Source organism: Pipistrellus kuhlii, unplaced genomic scaffold (assembly GCF_014108245.1).
Source record: "Pipistrellus kuhlii isolate mPipKuh1 unplaced genomic scaffold, mPipKuh1.p scaffold_m20_p_2, whole genome shotgun sequence".
NCBI classification, from domain to species: Eukaryota; Metazoa; Chordata; class Mammalia; order Chiroptera; family Vespertilionidae; genus Pipistrellus; species Pipistrellus kuhlii.
Window position 1 is genome coordinate 3,610,665 of NW_023425515.1, and position 20,541 is coordinate 3,631,205.

Here is a 20,541-nt window from a genome sequence, read left to right on the forward strand (position 1 = left end):
GAAAGCCACACAGTTCCTGAGTTTGCTACCAGCTTGTTGCACAACAATGGCAATTGGCAAAGGATGGTATTTTGAGTTTTCTTAGCGTCCTAGATGCTCCTTGGCCAGTTCTGGGTTTTCAGCGGGTGTGGAGTCAGTGCTCCCTGGGCTGGTATCTCGAATCTGTTTCTTCCTGTGGCACTTACTCCTCATCTCCCTCTGCTTCTCTCCCCGCATTCATTACCCACCCAACTCTCTGGAGGGCGGGAGAGGACACTTTACACATCATCAAGAAAGGATGGTCCCTGGTTTCTAACAAATTATTTAAATCATCTTGAAAATGTATGAGCCTATTGAAATGTCAGCACAGGGTTTCGGTCTTTTTCTCCTGAACTTGAAATAAGATTTTACCAAAAACAAACAAACAAACAAAACAGAAAAACAAACAAACAACAACAATGCACCAGGTGACCAGAGGGCCTTGTTATGTTCGGCTTGACTTGTCTGTGTAGACATATTGTGGCAAGCCCATGGGCAGCATAGACCAGTTTTGGTCCATCTGGTACAGGTGGCCTCAGGAATGTTGTCCTGCTGGCTGGGAATGCTTGGATGGCTTCCCTGTAAATGGGAAGAGAGCTTGAAATGGGAATTGCTTCCTGGAAATGGGAAGAGAACTTGCAATGCCGAGATGCAAACCATGACAGAGCCTTGATTTGCAGGCCAATGCAGTAGGTGCTCAACCATTGTTTGCACGAAAAAGAACAGCATGTCCTAGTCAGGTATGTGGCGTGTCCACCCTGTATCCTCTGAGTGTTAGAACTGGTCTCACTAATTGTCCACCTGCACCGACGTGATGGCGTCTTAGTCAGTGAGGGAGCGGCCACCACTTGGAAGTTCGGCTCAAGTGGCTGCCAGGGAGACACTTGCCCTGCAGTAACCGCTGTTACTCAGGAGGGTGGAGGAGGATGTGAGCCCCAAGGGACCTGCCCGTGAGTCAGAGATGTTTGGGGCCCGAGGAAGCTGGGTGTGCTGGGGTTTCTGTATCCCCATGGCTGGTTAGTTGACCAGCAAGGCCCATTTCTGGCTTTCTCCCAGGCTCCCTCCTCAGTAGCAGCACCTGTGTCTGCCCTTCCCCCACTGCAGACACCATCCTGTCCTTTGTTCTCGGCGCCCTGCAATTTGGGATTGAGATGTGTTCACTGCGGCATCCATTCAGGACGTGAGATACCGGTCCACCTCCTCACTGAACAGAAAGGAAACTGAGTGGTTAGGGCTTGCCCATGTGCCCCAGCGAACCAGGCAGGCCCCAGGTCTGTGGGACGGTGATTTCTAACTCTGCAGTCTGACCCAGTGCCTGGGCCTAGCCTGGCACAGGCCCTCAGAGATGCCCTGGTCCCTGTGCTGCCTCTGCAGGGTTGGTGCTCTCGGGCTTTGCTCTGTGCTGTGTGCTGGACTGGTTGCTCCATTAGACTGGAGGCTGCACCCATGGAAGGCTGGAGTTTCCCTGAATCAGAGGCGTTAGCTGCCGAGGCTCCTCTGGCGCTCACTGCATCCTCAGCGCCAGCAGGCTCGCCGGTGCTCCTTTTCCAGTAAGCCTTGGGGACCAACCACATTTCCCCAACCAGTAGGATGTACAGTCTGGACCCAGGCATTGGGCTGATATCTGTGAATTCCTCCTGTACCTTTCCCCACAAGGACTTCCTGTTGGCTTTCCAGCACTCCTTCTCAGGTCTGGCTCTTCCCGCTCAACGTGGCCTTTCTTGCCTTGTCCCTCCCATTGCTGGTGGTTGTCTCTATTCCCAGCAAAGGTGAGGTTTCGCTGAGAAGTCAGATCCCAGCCTCTCTCTTATTTCCTTGTTCCCCATGTGGCAATTGTATATTTGGCGTCACCCAAGGTGACCAGCTTTGGGCGGGGGTTCGTTCTCTTACCTCTCTCACCATGTTGGTTTTGGTGACTCTGTCTTGTTGACTGTTGTTAATTGTTTAAATTCAGCTTTACACGCGGAGCTCAATGACCACACCGGGGTTGGGCGCCAGGGCATTGCCTAGGAGACGGGCATCTCTGGAGAGGAGACGTGTGATGTGTGAGGGCTCCACACCTGGTTGTGTGGTGAAGGAAACAGAGCCCACAAGCAGAAGTGATCAGCTCAAGGTCAAAGCCAATGCTGGGCTCTGGCTGTCTGACTCCCACTCCAGGTTTCTTTCTATCACAAAGACACACTGTCCAGTGAATTCCAAGGAAGTGTCTTTCCTCACACAGTTTCTGCCAGAACAAGGCGCTACAACACAAACTCAACATAGAATGCTGTAGCAAAGCTTGGGTTGTAATTAGAATAATCTTATAAACGCCTACATAATTATTTTTTTAAAAAGATGAACCTCACATCGTTAGAACAAGGGTGTGAGGGACCGGCGGCAGTATGGGAGGAGTCAGGCAGGCACTGGGTCTTGAGCTTGACAGTTGCCAAGCCCTGACTGTGGCATCTAACAAACATCTTGTTTTTTCATTGTCCTTACATTTTCACCATATGGTTAGTAACGTCTTTGGAGGAAAAAATACGTCATATGATATATTCCTAGTGGAGAACATAATTATGAAAGGAACTATTCCCCAGGTAACACTGTGCACCCCAAGGATGACTTCACCGGCTTCTGACACAGTAATCACGTTCCCTCGAGGAATTCGCTCACGTGGCCTAAGTGGATGGGACAATATGGACTTCGTCAGGTCAGGGGACCACTTGGACAGCCCAGGCGGGTTGCTCTTGCTGAGCCCTCCGTGTGACTTACTTCTGAAAGCAGCTTCTGCTTCCTGTAAATAGACACGTTGTTGGGGACATTTAGGACCCCGTGCTGAGAAGGGAATCCGCAGCCTGATCTTCTGAGATGGAGATGTGGGCGGTGCTGAGAAGATCTGACACTTACGTAGCACATCCTGGCTTTCAGGGCTCACTCACACAGGGGTCTCTTTTTCACTGGGATGTGACTGGTCACAATTTACAGGTGGCGTGCTTGAGGTCCTCTGGATAGTGCTGGCACCCGCCCGCCAAAGGAGGCCAGAGAATTTTCCATGTGTGATTTTCCACGTGTGACAGGAAAGCAGGTCCACTTGGCTCAGGGGCTAATTCTGCCCTTTTTGCCTTGGAGTACATATCCCAGGGCACAGGTGCACACGAGGTGGGACCTGATAGCAGGTCTGTGGGATTCGAGGCTAAGACCCAACAAGGAACCCCAGTGAGTGCCTGGCTTTGAGGAGGGCACGCCTCTCACCCCAGTTTACGGAACTATTAGCACTGCCTTGACAACTCGGACCCATTTTCCTTTTAACTGACCTGCTTGGAAGTCACTGACCTCTGCCATTCCTAAGAAATCTCCTGGTCTTTTGGACCCTCTCCCACTGTCCTGCCTTCTCCCCTCAGAAGTGAGGCTGAGGGGAGCGACATGCCTTCACACAGACAGATGACATTGTTCTTACGCATTCAACACCCCTCCCGGGATTCTTTTGTGATGAAGTTCCGATTGAGAACAAAAACAACCATATCTGGGACTTTAGCAAGTTCTCTTTCCTCTTCCTCGGCCAGGCTGCTGTCCCGACAGGATAGCACTCCCCTGGGATGAAATCGCATCTCCCGCTTGGAAACCCAACCCTCCAGCCTCCTCCCCGCCCGATGCCAGGGAGGAGCGGGACGATCCGGGCAGCTCCTGCTTCTCTGTACTGGTTTGCTGTTAAGCTGTAAAAATAATGTGTTTCAACACCTTTCTCAAATTCAAGTTGGCTCTCTCTTCATTACCATCGCTCTTCCCAAGGCCTGTAAGGACAGGCTGGGTAAAATGAGCGAATGTGCCTTTCATAAATGCCTTTCAGGAATCCCATTCAGGGGAGACTGGAGTCTCACCAAGTGCTGGATGACTTGGGCGGGGGCTGCAGAAACCCCCCATGGCCGCAGTGGGCTTTCAGGGATGGGCTGCTCCGGTTCAGAGGGGATTTCTAGTCCCCTGGCAGGAATGGATTACTCTTGTGCTTCTCAGGAACCACTATGCTGAGGTGGGTTTTCTTTTGGAAAAGGAAATACTCTGCCTTTGTTTTTTGTTTTTTTTAAAATATATCTTATTGATTTTTTACAGAGAGGAAAGGAGAAGGACAGAGGGTTAGAAACATTGATGAGAGAGAAACATTGACTAGCTTCCTCCTGCACATCCCCCACTGGGGATGTGCCTGCAACCAAGGTACATGCCCTGACCGGAATTGAACCTGGGAACCTTCAGTCTGCAGGCCCACGCTCTAACCACTGAGCCAAACTAGTCTCGGCGGCTCTGCCTTTGTCTTTCTCTGAGGCTGTGGCTAGTCTCTCATCTGGGGCAGTGTGGTGAACCTAACCCCTGTTTGCGAGGGCTCCGTGCTTGAGGCTGGGCTGTTCTAACTGGAGCCACGCCGAGAGATCCTCTCTTCCCCTCTGAGCCAGTTCCTAGGTTCTCAGTTCTAGAAGGCTCCCCGGGGCAGGCAGGACACCCTCAGGGCCCTTTGATGATGGGTCTTCCAGAACAGTTCTGGTCATTTGCCTGATGGGCTCAGAGAGCTGCTTTGAAAGGTTGCTGAGCACGGACCGGCTCTCTCGGCAGACTCGTGACAGGCGACTGGATAGTGACTGTGTACGAAATCGAAGGGTGTGCTAGCTTACAGGACAGCTTTCCACCCCAGGATTGTAGGCACTTCCTTCTCTAGCCAGCACACCCTCTTCCTTGGAGCACGTTGCACGGAAGCCAAACCACCTTCAGTGGTTCAAAAACGGGCCACTGCCAGGCTCCACACGCCTGTAGGAATGGCTCCGGTAGCTCTGCCAACAGGGGCCTGGAGGTCCTCTTTCCTACTTTGCTTCGGTGTCTGGCCTGCCCTGGTCCCGGCAGTTCTTTCTGTGGGCGTGCTCACACCCCGTCACTGTCCCAGAGCCTGCCTGCTCTGGAGCCATCTGGCCTCTGCAGGGTGACTGCAGGCCTGTGCTCTGCTCAGCGGGGACTTGGTGTCACTGTTTCACTTTTTGAGGACATCCTTACCACATATATTTTCACCTGCTGGGGGGTGGTGTCCCCCCTGCCTTCTTTTAACACCTCAAATACGGTTGTATCTTCTCAAACTAGAGTCCTCCTTACAAACCGGAACCTAATCTGCCAAGACCACAAAGTAAGCCAAGGTGACATTGAAACCACTTCATTTGTTTATAAATCGGCATAAAAATGTTTAGTTAACAACACACCTGCTCTGTTTGAGTTCAGTTCTAGAATCAACAGATTTGCTTGTTTAAGAAACATGGGACCGGTTTGGCTCAGTGGATAGAGCGTCGGCCTGCGGACTGAAAGGTCCCGGGTTCGATTCTGGTCAAGGGCATGTACCTTGGTTGTGGGCACATCCCCAGTTGGGGGTGTGCAGGAGGCGGCTGGTCGATGTTTCTCTCTCATCGATGTTTCTAACTCTCTGTCCCTCTCAATTCCTCTCTGTGTAAAATCAATAAAATATATTAAAAAAAAAAAAAAGAAAAGAAAAAAAAAACAAAGATACCACAAATGGGTCAGATTAAATAGTGTGTTTAGGATGAAGGGATCGTACAAAGTAGGGGTGATTCTCTGTCAAACCCATGCTGATGAAGTTCCAGAACCTTTGAGGAAAGTCAAATAAAATACATCAAGCACAAGTATTTTTCCCCCCCAAATGTGAGCAAAGGCAGCAAGAGAAGTTTGCAGAGTCAGGGACGGAGGCTGGGGCGCCTGCAGGGTCCAGTCTGACCCCAGCCATTAGTTTCACTTCTCACTGTGTCAGCTGCGGCGTGGTTAGTCCCCTTTCTGATGTGTAGGGTAAGTGGCGCCTGGTGTCAACATTAAAACATGCCAGAGTGACTTCAAGACTGTGATTATGTCCAACAGAAACCTGTATTTAGAATCTGAATCTTGGGCCCCAAAGGGGCGTCAGAGCTCCCGTGGTCTGATCACAGCAGAGGAGTCCTTGTGCCATCTCCAACTCTAGGTGGCCAGCCTCTGTCTGAGCAGCAGCCAGGGTCTGACACTTCCCCTGGCAGCCAGGACCATGTTTGCACAATCTAATTCTTAGAAAAGGCTCCCGTCGAGCTGAAATCTGAATTCCAGTCATGTTCATTGGTTAACCCAAATTCTGCTTTTTTGGAACTCTGCAGATTAGATCTTGGTTTTGTTTGGTCTTTAAAAAAAATCTTTTTAGGCATGTCTTTATTGATTTCAGAGAGAGGGAGAGAGAGAGAGATAGAAACATTAATGATGAAAGAGAATCCTACTGGGGATGTGTCCTGATGTGTTCTGATCTGGAATCAAATTGGTGACCACCTGGTTTATGGGTTGACTCTCACCCGAGAGCTCACAGATCAGAAGGGATAAAGCCTGACCAGGTACACAGTGGCAGTCCAGTGCGTCAGGAGCTGGGGCTATCTGGAAAGGAGGAGGGAGGCATGTGGCCCTTGCACGCCTGAACCTCTCTGGGCACAGGCATGAGCGTGCATGCTGGTGCACATCCATGATGGTGGGGCGCGAGCAGGAGCCTCTGCAGGAATGTGCTTAGGGTGCTCCTTTGCTGTTTGGGAACTGATAAGGGTGGGGCCCACAGGAGAGCAGCTGAGTCACTCTTTCTGTTTCGTTCACTGTCATTCAGACAAGCCTCCAGCCCGTGTGCTCAGACCGAAAAGTCCCGGCCCGGCATCTCAGCGGCCTGTCTCCAAAGTACCTCTTAGCCGGAGTCGTAGGGGATTTCTCAGTAGTTACTTCTCTCCTCCCACTTTTTTTTTTTGGGGGGGGGGTGCATATTTTTTAATTAAACATATTTTTTTTACTAAGCGAATGCTGTTAGCTGTAGTGTACTGTATCCTTAAGGCATCCTGGGAAAGCCATAGGGGCATGCCAGAATGGACATCTTACCCAGGAGGGAGGGAGGTCAGAAGGAGGCACTCTACAGCGACATCCTGGCTGAATCCTCTCCTCTTAACCACCTGCCTCTCAACAAGCTCCGCTGACTTCACTCCCTCTGTCATTTCTCAGGCTCCCAAAATGAGCTCTTAGGTCTGCTTTGCCCATGACATGCATGACCCCAAAACCTGGTGACACCTGTGCTGGGGAGGGACGTCCCAGGTGTCCTTCATGGCTGTGCTGGGGACCCCTGGCCGGGGGCTGAGCTGGGCATCTCTGCTGCCCTCTCCCTTCAGGCTGGGGTTAGAGGGCCACCTGCCTGGCACCCAGCTGGTCCTTCCAAGGGCGTTGCGTTGAGACAGGCTTGTCTCAAAGCACAAAGTTCACTCTGGCCTTTGCACATCAGCAGGCAGTAGCGAAGGGGAGGCCCGGGCGGCTCTTCCTGGGTTTTAAATACGGAGTAAAGCCCATCCCTTTCCCATTACGGTGCCCTGCTGACTCTGCAGGCCTGGGACTCAGGGTGACCTTGGCGCTCTCGCCGCCAGGCAGCGGGGCACACGGGCTGCGGGTCTGCTGTCTGGAGGCGTTTCCTGTTTCTCGGGAACCCTAAAATCTGCCGGGTTGGAGAAGAGAACTGTGCAATCCCGGCGCTTGGAGGTGCTTGCGGGGCCAGTGCGGGCGGGGCAGGTGTGCGCTGTTGCGCATGCGCAGTGACGGCCACCGCCTTCCCCGCCGAGGTTACTCTCGGTCATTGCTCGCAAGTAACCTCAGCGGCTGGTTGCGTGCGTGCGGTTGGCTGCTCCCCGCCGGGCGCTGTTGCTAAGCGGGAGCTGAGGATGCAGAGTTTCTGGGTCCGGATGCCTCGGATGCTCGGATGCCTCCCGGGGTGGCGGGGTCCCTGCCTCCCCTGGACTGGGGCTGACCTGTGGACCCCCTCCCATCACAGGTCTTTGGAACGTTTGGTCCCTGAAAGTGATGCCAGAACCTTTCCCATAGCCTAATGTTACCCCAGAAAACGTCTCTAAAAATAGATCTGATGGATGGAGATATTTTAAAAACTGATGATGATTATCTGGATGTCTTTTAAAGCATCTTGCGGAGACTTCACTGAAATAGTGCCCAGATATTTAGTGGGACCATCCTAAGGAAAACGGCTGGCATTCCGTGGGGTGTTTGTGTTCATCAGCGTGGGGAGGTGTCACAGTTTTCCAGACTTGTGTTCGAAGCTGCAGGCAGCACCATCCGTGCGGGTCTAGCACGCTTTCTGTGAGGCAGTTGGTATCTGGATCCTTATGCGTGTTCTTGTTTTGTTTTGCCTTGTTTTGTTCTGGGTTCACCATGTGGGTGAAGGGATGGAAGGCAGGGCTCTTGGGCTGGGCCAAGCAGGTTGGGCAGGAAGCAGCCAGCTGCGGTCCTTCTCTCCAGCTGAGTGGTTAAAGATGATCAGGGTGGGTTTTGGAATCCTGAAATTGCCCTCAGGAATCTGAAGCGGGGATCCAGTCAGCTGGCTGGAATCCAGCCGTCACGTCACGCTGCAAGGTGGCTGCTCCCCTGCTTCTGACCAAGGCACTTCCGTCCGGGGGGTGTGAGCGAGCGAGCTGTGTTTTCTTCAGCGCCTGGTGCACACTTTTTGGTGGCTCCCACAGATGTGATAAACGTGACCTCTGCCTCTTGGGCTGCATTTTAACCCCTGGAAGGCCTGGTGCCACCCTGGTGGAATAGGAGGTGCTATGCATTGCCTCTCCTGGGGGACCAGAGCCTTCCTAGCAGTTCTGGTTTCTTTGGGTTTAAATTTCTATGTGTTAGGAGAAGTTAAACACCATCATTCATATATGCTTTGCTCAACCTTTTGGGTCCCCGAATACATGTAAATTGTCAGTGGCTCATGATTTTTCTCGTAGTCTTGGGTTTTACTAGTTTATTTAATATTTTTGATTGTAGAGTTGACATTTTTGTAAACCTATGTGGAGATTATGGTTCTAAAGTGTCTGAGACTCACGGAGCCAAAGGTGGAATACAGGAAGTTAGAAGTGATGGTGGGTAACGCTGTTTTTCTGAGGTTTTGCTGGTGAGGCAAGTGGAAACATTCGCAAAGGGAAGGTAATTCACTGCTATGATAACTTGGGTGTCCCATTAATATAAACAATCACAATGCCTATTAGTAACATAAGAACATACTATACACAAAAGACTGGTAGAAAAGTGGGATCCCATTAAGAGTTACAGAGGAAGCTTGTGAGTTTCCTGTTTCTAAAGACCTGCATATCAGCCTGTCTAGAAAATGGTTGGGTCCCAAATGGTGAGAAGGCAGCCTCTAACCATATGCTTCTAGTCCTGCCATTTTTCAGCTGCCAGAAATGTGGTGTGTGTATTGTATGTGCCCTGGGCCAAACCATGCACTCTTTCCTCATCCCTGATTTTTATCTGCCTTAGAGAGGAGGGCCATGTTTTTAATTTGGTCAGTTTCTCTCTTCCCAGAGGTGTTCTGTGCTTCTTTAAAAAATACATGTTTTCCTGGGCCGGTGTGGCTCAGTGGTTGAGTGTCAACCCAAGAACCAGGAGGTCATTGTTCTATTCCCGGTCAGGGTACATTCCCAGGTTGTGGGCTTGATCCCCAGTGGAGCGGTACAGGAGACAGCTGATGAATGATTTCCTGTCATCATTGATGTTTCTATCTTTCTCTCCCTCTCCCTTCCTCTCTGTCATCAATAAACAAATTTTATTAAAAATAAATAAGTATGCTTTTATTGACTTGAGAGAAAAAGGAAGGGGAAGGAAAAGAGAGAGAAACATGGATCAGCTGCCTCCTACACACCACCTACTGTGGATTGAGCCCGCAACCCGGGCATATGCCCTCACTGGGAATTAAACCGGCAACCTTTCGGTTCATTAGATGGCAGTCAATGTACTGAACCACACTGGCCAGGGCAGTTCTGTGCTTCTTGGTTTTAGAATTGAATATGTCTCAATGATATAAATTTCAAAGTGCTTAGCCTGGCAAAAAGCGTTCAAGGACACCCCTCTCTGTCTGTCTCCTAGCCTCTTTTCTCTGCAGCCACTCCCCATGGGCTAGCCAGGTGGACTGCCTGTTAAGAAAGTGGTCCGTTCCATCAGTATTTGTGGGTTCTTTGCAGGAGCCACCCCTCTGCCAGGAACTCACCTTGCCTCCCAGGATCATGGGCAGCCTGACTGACCTCCCTCATGCTCCTCCTCTCTGGCCTCTGTCATGTGAAACAGACGCAGTGACCACCAGGTTCACGGCCATTTTTAATGAACTGGAAACAGGAAAATGTCCACTTCCCCCAGACATGCGCCTTAAAGCCTGGCTGTCAGTGAGACTGAGGCAGTCATGGGAGAAAACTCGGGTGAGCTCAGAGGGCTGAGCCGTGTGGAGGGCTGCGATTCAGATGGAACCCACTGCCTGTCTTCGGGGTGAGTGACAAGTGCATGGTACACGTGCTCACAAGCAGCAGGCATGCCAACGAGAGCCACCCCAGGGACGGAGGGCAGAGGGGGCAGTTAGGGGCAAATTCGGCTGCTTTGTCAGGTGGTCAGCACAGGGTGGGTGTGGGCAGGTGCACCAGAGGAATATGGGCACTGGGGTGTGGAAGGCTCACCCCGGGCACCTGCCATCCGCTGAGCAGTGTGGCGGTCTCTGGGCATGTAGTCATTCTGATGTTCGCAGACCCTGAGAGCACTGCCCATGTTCCACAGTGACGGCCTCTCAAGACGATGGGCCACCAGCTTTCCTGAAAACCAGTGCAGAGCAGGCATCCTCCTTCACGGTGGCACCCGCTCGCTCACCGTGCACTGCAGGTGTTCCTGTGGGGAGTCTGGAAACCCAGGGGGGCATTAATCATTTCATGCTATTTCTTTATTCTTTTTTAAAAAAAACATGTTTTATTGATTTTTACAGAGAGGAAGGGAGAGGGATAGAGAGCTAGAAACATTGATGAGAGAGACATCAACCAGCTGCCTCCTGCACACCCTCCACTGGGGATGTGCCCGCCACCAAGGTACATGCCCTTGACCGGAATCGAACCTGGGACCTTTCAGTCTGCAGGCCGATGCTCTATCCACTGAGCAAAACTGGTTTTGGCTCAAGCTGTTTCTAAAGAAGCCCCATGGCATTAAGAAGGCCGGTGCAGTGTGGTTACTCATGTTACAAACATGCCTGTTACTGAACGTGCAGGACAGCGAGCGATGCTTCTAAGACCCATGGGGCCGGCGTTAAGGTAGATTCTAGTGTATTTTGGTTTTAGCAAAATTACCAAAGCTGGTGCCGTTCTTATGAGTGTATTTGGATTTCTGAGTTTCTAGGAGGGAATATTGGGTTTTTAAAACACTGTGCTCTGCAGGGAGGAGGGCACCGCAGCGGTGAAGGGCGTGGGTGGCTGGTGTCCAGAACTACGTGGTAAATGCAAGGCCGGGGCGAACGCTGAGAGATGAGTCAGGTGAATTAGCCGCTGGGAGAGCACTGACTTCTTAGGGGCTGGCTCCCTCTCCCAGCTCCGCGCTCTTTCCCACCCCCACCCTGTCCTCTCGGAGCTGGTGGCCCACGGGGTGTCGCTTTGCTCATTCGCCCTCCGGAAACTGAAGTGACAGGAGCCAGTGGGCTCAGACCGGAGTGAGCAGCGGATGGCCCAGAAGGCTTGTGAAACACAGCTGGCCGGACCCTCCCGAGGGGCTGGTTCAGCAGGTGTGGGGCGGGCGAGAGTTGGCATGTCCAGGGGTGCCCAGCGGTGCTGACCCAAAGAGGAACCGGCGGCCACTTGAGAGCCTCCCGCGGCCCTTTAAAAGCGGGAGCAGGAAATGGCCTTCCTGCACCCCGGGGAGGAGGGAGCAGGGCCAGCGGCTCCAGGGCGCAGTCAGCCTCCCTGGGGCTAGGATGGGGGGACAAGAAAGCAGGGGCTGCTTTGTGGGGGATTCAGGGAGGGCGAGGCACAGTCTTCTGAACCCCCCGTGCACTTGGGGAGCCTGTCAGCCCCCTCCCCTCCTCAGCAACCCGAGTAAAAGCTACTGCCCCCAGGGACATCTCTGTGGGACTGCAGGCTTCCGGATGCTGGACGACAGGGTGGGCATGCCTGGATTTAGCAGTTATCCTATATGATAAAAGCCCAGTGACCAAACTGCGGAACAACCAGGGCGACTGGTTGACCAGTCCCTGTGACCCACACTGACCACCAGGGGGCAGACACTCGATGCAGGAGCTGCCCCCTGGTGGTCAGTGCGCTCCCAGAGTGCTGTTGGGCTGACGGGGATGAAAGGTGCTCCCACAGCAGGCCGATCCCCGCAGGCCACGCCTCCCACCAGTGCACAAACCCTGTGCACCAGGCCTCTAGTTATTATTACATTATTCTTATTTAAGAGAGCGCAGGTAGTATTTTTACCTTAATCTGATCCAGAGGACTGTGTTTTAGATACTTTGTGTGTGTCTGTGTGTTTACATTCTCTGGTTAGCAGTATCACCTGTGTGGGGTAAAGAAGATAAGATTGCCTTCTGCTTATTCGCAAAACCTATTCAAGCCCCAAAGAAAGCTTTTTGATCTCTAGCCCCGATTTGTTCACCAGCCAGTTCCTCCGTGGAATCCGGGAAGAGGCTGGCATTGAGGGACAGGGCTGGGTTGCAGGATCCAGGCACTGTCCAGGCAGACAGGGTGGGAGAGAGCCGAGGGGTCTAACCTGGTCATTTTCTTCCCTTGTCTGTAAATCATCCTCCTCTCTGACTAAGAGAAACCTTGCTCTCTCCTGGCTAAAACATCACCGGGAGTGGCAGAGCCATCTGCCGAGGCTGGAGCCTGAGGTCGGCCGGGGGTGCGGAGAGCAGAGCCGGCGCAGACCTGGGCTCACAGGTACTCAGGATGGGCCTCCTGGACCCTGGCTTCTCCTCTGCCCTCCGATGCCAGGTTCCAACAGGAGCCCGCCTGAGCCGTCCTCTCCCTGTGGAGTGTCAGACTTGACCGCCACAGAATAAGGTCACTACGACCACCATCCTCGGCACCAGCTCTGGGGATGCGATCAGGAACCCGGGCAGTTGACAAGGACGTAACATTGCCGATACGTCAGTGGGTCTAAAAGACCTCGGGAGTTTGCTCTCGGATGCCCCTCACCCCCACATCGAACCGCAGTGCTGTCTTTCTTGGCCATCCCCGCTCTCTTGTTGGTGAAGAGCTGGAGCTTCTTCCTCTTCTCCCAGGTGGCAGGATCTGAACTTACTCAGAATTTACTCCCAGGCGTAAGTCCATGGCTTTTAAAAACCGTACGTGGACCACGGAGGGGTCCTGACGGTTGGAGCGTGAGCTGGTGATGTGAAGGCTCCAGGCGTCCGTGCTGACCGGCAGGGCTGTTGCCATGGCTTCCATTTTCTGCCACAAAACGATCGACTCTACAGAAAGCTTGGAAAACACCTGCTGAGAGCTGACAGGGACCTTGACCATGGGGCTGGCGCTTTCACACGCAGAAGGACCGTAAGCACAGAAAGCCCCCAACTGGCTGTGTGGACTCGAGGTTCTGAGAAGGTTGTGCTCTTGGCGAGGGTCATACCAGGAGGGCGGGTGGGAACCGGAAGTGTGAACGTCACTGCTTCCCGAGTCACTTGCTGAAAGTGACCCCAAATAAGAAGACCCTGAGGATGGCGGGTCCCCGATCCCCCAGCTCTGTCCCCAGACGCCTCCTGCGGTTTAGGCCCATTTCAGGTGTGAGCGTCTGGGGTGAAGAGCTTTCTGCCCTGTGCCCCTGGGTTCCTCTGGTCGCTCCAGTGAATTTTGGATGCCACTGCTGCATGCCAGTGGGCGTAGGATGAAGCAAACGTATGGGTCAGAGGGTCTTGAAAGTCTACAGATGGAAGAACCAGAGAAAACGGGGTCCCTGCAGGAGGACCCGGAGGCCGGCCGGCATGGGGGTGAGCCGCTGTGTGCAGGGTCAGGGTGAGTGTGTTAATTCCCGAGGCTGCTGTGATCAATGACTACAAGCTCTGTGTTTAAAGCAGCACAAAGCTATCCCCTTGCCCTCCTGGAGGACAGAGTCCAGAATCTGTTAGCGGGGCTCTGTAGGAAACGGACGTCCTGGCCGCCGAGTGAAAGGATGGGCTGTTGGGTGCTATGCTGGGCTTTGCCGGCCCCTCTGTGAGAGAAGGGGTCCCCATGAGGCCATGGACTGGCAGGATGTGACACTCCATCTCCAGCCCCTGACTGATGGGTGAGGGATCCAGGAGGAAAAGAAAGGAACATGGGGGGGTCGGGACAGCTCCCTGACCATCTCTACTGAACACCAGGCCTCTCTCTGTGCCCTGGGCACCCCGCATCTGTGATGGGACTCAGCTCTTTGCCATGAGGCCTAGAGGAGGAGTCTCTGGTGCGGCCTAGCCACCTTGGGGAGCTCTCGGGTGAGAGGACAAAGCCAGGAGTGTGACCCTTTGTCTACGATGATCTGTTTGTCTACGGTGACCTTCACAGCATGCTCACCCGGCCACCAGCCTGGCATTTGCCATCTGGACCAGCACAAACAGAGCCTGCGTCTCAGGGGGCACCCACTCCACCTGCCCCAGCCCCACCCCCTCAGCGGCCAGAGGACAGCCTTGGTTGGGTGCAGCTCACAAACAAAACCCAGCCATTGCTGGCCCTGGAACCCTCTCGAAACTGCCGCCTTCCAAAGCACAGCTTGTTAAGTGAAACCCAAGGGAGTGAGTGAGCCGCTCGCTGGAGTTGGAGGGACACGCTGCTTGTTATTTCCTGCCGGTCACCGGGGTCGGGCCTAATGGTCCCCCAGGGGCCTGGCGGGCTGGGTGCCGCTCTGAAATGCCGAAACGCCGCTGCTCTAATCCCTGTGGTTGGGCCCCCGGTGGTGGCAGGAAGTGGGGGCAGTTTTATAACAAGGAGCCGGGGGAGCGCCCTGTGAGTGGGAGGACTTCCTCATCAATGCTCAGGGGGGCCTGGACACGAGCAGGGTGTGTGTCCTTCCGAAAGGAGAGACCTGGCCATGCCTGGCAAGAATTGTTCTTTTCTTTCTTTCTTTTTTCTTTTTTTTTTTTTTTTGACTTGAGAACGTTTCACGGAAAGTAAAGGAAATGGAAGGATGAGGACAATTGGATGAGTTACAAGCTCTCTGGATGCACGGAGGGCATCTGGGCCTTGACTTTCAGATCATTTGCCGCACACACTGGGAGCGGCTCTGCCCGCACTCTGGTGGCAGCCTTGGCCTCCAGTGACCAATGGCACTTCATTTTGCAGTGTTTTTTTTCCAGTCGTCTGTGAAACATGTCACGTGACTGAGTGCATACTTCTGAGCTGGGATGTCCATTGTGATTAATGGGAAGGGGCGTGGGTGGGGAGCACTGACTTCCCAGACCCCTCGACTGCACTGCCCTGCTAGCAGAGGCTCGTGGCCCAGTGCAAGGCCACCGCTGGAGCCGGCAGAAGTGGTTGGAATGCTGGCTCTGTGGCCTTGGGCAGGTCATTAACCCTCTCTGAGCCCTTTTTTCTTCTCTGCGAAATATGGAGAAGAACCTGGTACCCAGCTTACTGTGAGGCATTAAGGAGGAAGTGTGAGCAGAGCTGGCACCCTGCTCTCTCCCAAAGGAACGGTCCAGAGCTGGGCTTGCTGGGGGTCTGGGCTCCTCTCCGGAACTGACCTTCAGTGAGAAAACCTGCACCCTACCCACCGAACAGAAGCTGCTGTGTGCCCCCAGAACCTGGCAGGTGTTGACAGATCCGTGCGAGTGGTCAGTCATCCCCTTTCTCCGTGATTTCTGGACATACATTCTGAGCAAGAACCAGCCCGTCCCAGGGCAGGGTCCTAGGGCTTATTGGGTGCCATTTCCCCTCTAAGGAATGTTCTGCAAAAATGTTCCTTCCCAAGGAGGAAAGTAACTTTTCCCCTTTGGGGAACACATATCCCTCTGTCTAAAAGTCAGCACCCTGGAATTCTGCTTAAGATTCCAGAGCAATTACCCACTGACGTGGTGGGAGGGGGATTCCCAGGGCCCTTACATCCTATTTCTGACCTAGGGGCCGGGTCCCCCGGAGGTTCAGTTTGGGGAGTGTCAAGCTTTGCATACACTCACGAGTTGTGCATTTCTCTCTGTGCGTGCAAAACTTCAGAGAAATTTGTATCAAAAAGTAATTACTCTGCCCCAACCAGTTTGGCTCAGTGGATAGAGCGTCGGCGTGCAGACGGAAGTGTCCTGGGTTCAATTCTGGTCAAGGGCATGTGCCTTGGTTGCAGGCACATCCCCAGTACGGGGTGTGCAGGAGGCAGCTGATCATTGTTTCTCTCTCTAATTGATATTTCTAACTTTATCCCTCTCCCTTCCTCTTTGTAAAAAAAGTCAATAAAATATTTATTTTTTTAAAAAGTAATTTACTCTGAAGGAAATATAATGCACATTTTGATTGTGATTATATAAGGGTTTTCTGGTGACTTTTGTGCCATCCATACAGGGACACCAGCAGTACTCGCCCCTGTGGGTTGACCTCAGGGACCTGCAGGGGTTGCTGGGAGTTTCTTGCTGAGCCAGCACACACTGATCTAAAGCCCAGAGGGGCCCTGTTGGGGGCATTTAATGGGAGCAGACGCTCTAACTCAATGGTGGTGCCCAAGACGGTGGCTGTGACCCTGAAGCTACTTATGCAGCATTCACCTTCTGTTCACTAATTCCATAAGCACATTTTATGTGACCACTGCCTGCCAGGCACCATCCTACACACAGGCCCTGCTGATTAGGGGGACCGCTCTGGCCACATTTTCATGGAGCTGACCTTGTGGGGTCTCCAGGGGCAGTAATGAACAGAGCGCGGAGGCGAGACGAGGTGTGCACGGCGCAGGTATCCGATGCCTGGGCTCCTGGGGGCGCTCGGTGTGGGGCTGGCTGGCCGCCTCCACGAGACGTCTTGCTCTGATGTCCCCTTTGTTCTCCCCGTTAGTGAACCTCAGGAGCCTGGGCATTGAGATCCAGGCGCGTGGACAGGCTCTTTCTGAATCTGCCGTGTTTTGAAGTAACTCCAGCGGGCAGCTAAGGGAGCCCTCCAGTTCTCACTGAGCTGTTCAGAACGCCTCTCTCCGCAGGTTCTCAGACATCCATTCATGCCTGCCTCTGTCCACCAGGGTCCCTGAGGCTCTGAGATGGAAGGCGAGGGGCCTGATCTGACAGCGTTTCCTGCTCAGCTGCCCGGGCTTCAATTTCTGCCAGAACCAAGCATCACATTTTACCTTTGTCCTCTTTCCTGTGGAAACCCCTCCCCAGTCCACCCTGGAAAGCATCAGGGTCTGCAAGACAAGAACCTGAGTTTCCAGCTCCCCTCCCACTGGGCCTTTCTCCTGCCCATCCGCCCGTTTGCCCCAATGCTCCTGATGCCAACGTGGGCCCCGCCCTCCTGGCTGTGGTCCCCTGCCTTCTCCCCGCAGACTGTGCCCCTTCTGTCTCAGAGGATGCTGGCAGCACTCTCCCTGGGACCCTAAGTCTGAGCAGAGTTCTCGTCCCTGTGACAGAGAAGCGCAGGCACCGTCATCTCTGTCTGTCTGTCTGTCTCCATTTCTCTCTCCGCCTATCTCCTTCTCTCTGGTCTGGGTTTTGTTTGGGGTTCTGGTCTGGCTTCTGGCCTGGCTGTTGGAAGGATGGGACGCCTGTGCCCTGAGGGGCGGAGGAATACCCACGGCCCAGCCTGTCAGGTGATCTTTCCATGATGCCAAGACACCGAGCTGAGTGAGCCTCATCGGCGGGAAAGTAGGGCAGCCGGGGTGCTGGGACGGTCCATCTGCATGTCACTGTACTGCAGAGGACCGTGCAAGATGGAACGTGGAGGGCAGCTTCGTTGCATAGGAACAGGGCTGTGCACATGCTCACAGGTGTCCTGGTCCCTCAGCCTGTGCCGGGAGCCCCCTTCTGAGTTGGTGCCTCCTCCATCGCAGCCTCTGTGGGCCCAGGAGATCGAAGCCTCCTTGGCTTCTGTTTCCAGCATCGCTTTTAAGTCTTAAATCCCAAATATGTGTTTGTCATATTCATTTATTTATTTGTTTATTTATTTATTTATTATTTATTTTTATTAATATCTTTATTGATTAAGGTATCACATATTTGTCCTCAACCCCCCATTTCAATCCCTCACCACCCCCCACTCATGCCCCCACCCCCCTATTATCCCTGACCACTGGTTAGGCTCATATGTGTGCACATAAGTCCTTTGGTTGATCTCTCCCCACCCTCCCTTTGAGATCCAACCATCTGACCCATGGCTCCTTATCTCTGGGTCTGTTCTTGTTCATCAGTCTATGTTGTTCACTATTTCCCCTAGAGGAGTGAGATCATGTCCTACTGGAAATATACTTGTAAGAATCAAAAATGAGACAAGCAATAATCGATATGCTGAAAGGTATATGAATCAGTCTATAGTGAGTTCCTTTCTGGGCCACCAGTTCTTTTGAGACCCAATTTTTTTTTTTTTAATCAATCTTTATTGTTCATATTGTTACAAAGATTCCTCATTTCTTTCCCCCTCCACCAGGTTCCCACCCCACCCTCCGCCCCCCCCCCCATCCCCCATTGTCCTCATCCATGGGTGCAGTTTATGTTCAGTCTCTTCCTCCCTCCCTTTCCCCGATAGTAAATCCCTTTTCATATAGTAAATCAGTTACTTAGCATTTTCTCATATCAATAATACCACCACATGCCCAATGATACATTTCACACAAAAGACATTTCCAAATAGGTCAACCAGCCTCATCCAGGCCCCACCCAAGGCACTCACAGATCAACACCCCAGCCCCTATACTAACTCAACACATCCAGATCTAAGCCTTCATCACTTGATTCAGCAGACCCTCGTTCCCACAAAAGTTTTCAGCCATGTCTGAGAGGCAGCCGTGGGGTAGGGGCAGGTGAGGAGCGAGCTGTTCTGGGCCTGGCTGCTCCAGACCTGGGCTCTGTTGCTCTGGTTCATTCCACAACCAGCTGCTCCGGGTCTGGTCACCGCCGCTCCCGACATAGCTGCCCTGGACCTGGCTGCCGCTGCTCCGGGCCTGGCTGCACCCAACCCGGCTGCTCCGGGCCTGGCCGCTCCCAGCCTGGCAGCCGCTGCTTGAGACCCAATTTCAATGTCAAACAGTTCCTTATGTGTACATGTCAGCCATGATATTTCAGTTCTGGATGGTGGACAAATGGTAGTAATGCAGGTCCAACCCTCTCTGGTTTGGTCCTGGGCAACCTGCAGTGACACACAGAAAACAGGCTTCTAATGTTAGAGAAGGGAGCCCCAAGTTGGGTCTCATACCTTCTCCACCACCAACCCCCCATGGGTCCCACATGTAGGACCCTTCAGCATGTCACACATATGCACTCCTGTCTTTCCTGGTGCCCCTCTCCGAGGCCTGGGTCATCTGCCTCTGAGGCCAAGGGGCTCATTTAACTCAACAGTGTCCCTGTTTAGCATCAGGGCTCCCGGCCAGAACCACTGTTCCAGTCTGGTGGCTGTACGAGAGGAGACCACAGTCTGTCCCCTACTCCACCCGCCTTTTCCCTTGAAGGGGCCGGATGCCCCCCCAGCTGCCACACCCGTGTCTGATCCTGGCTTCCTGTCCATGGGCAACCCAGCCTGTGACATTCCTGCAGCGATTGTTATTATTTGTGCCCCAGTGTGAACCTCAACCCCAAGGGCCAGCGCCAGGTGACGTCAGAGGGAGAGCAGAGCCTCTCAGAGTCCCAGAGCAAGGCTGTGTGGGGGCTGTCCTGACCCATGTGCAGGCTGCTCTTGGCCTCCAAGTGGCCATGGCATCTCAGCAATGCGCCTGCATCCTCAGGCAGCTCCTGGCTTACGGGAGACCAGCTGGGGAACAGCCTTGAACATTGAGAAGAAACAGCTTATAAGAGGGTTTGCTCAGAGGTGACCCTGCTCCAGATCGGTACCAAGAGGAGGCTGGTAATGAGCAGACATCTGGAGGGTCTGGCACCTAATGCTCCCTCAGTAATGTCAGGCAGGTCCCCTGTGGCCCAGGTCCCAGAGCCCATGGCCAAACAGAGCTCCATCCTAATTCAGAATCTGCTGCAGTTCGAACTTGACCTTGTAGAGGAGGGGTTTCTGGTATCCTCCAGGCCTTCCGTCTATCTGTCCACTGAGGGGCAGATGCAGTCCTTTGGGGTCCCTTTCCTCTCCCACCCATGGGCCTCCTTTAACTCCCATCGGCAGGTGTTTGCTGACTGGGCGTCTTGGACCTCCCAGTGGCCGGCATCTGGCTCATTTGCAGCTCTGAGCCAGTCTTCCAGATGCCTTCCACTTGTCCCTCTGCCACTTCCCCGCAGGGACAACTGCCTCAGCCCTCCCCAGGCACGGCCACTCTCTGTAATGAGCCGCATCGCAGGGCTACGAGCTTCCTAACTTCGTTTCCGCTTCTCTCAGCCTAACTAAACAAGGCCCTGGGGACTCCCACCTAAGTCAAGGTGGCATCTGGTGACAGTTTGGGTGTTCAGGTGTCTTATCTGTGGGAGATGGGACTCTCCAGACTGTAGCTGAGGCTCAAATAAACATACAGGTTTGGGGTCCAGGGAGCATCCAGCCTCGGGCTGTGGGGGAGTAGGATCTGGTGGGATGCCCCACACCCCTTTCTCACTGGGCCCCTTAAACTTCATGTGGGAGCTAAAATATTGCATTTGCA

The 20,541-nt window shown here is 53.3% G+C and overlaps 1 protein-coding gene across 6 annotated transcripts in view; it reads left to right on the plus strand.

The window, feature by feature from the left end:
- The window catches only part of ABCG1 (ATP binding cassette subfamily G member 1), a 45,851-nt gene that overhangs the window by 8,059 nt on the left and 17,251 nt on the right, over nt 1-20,541 (plus strand). The window lies entirely within an intron of this gene.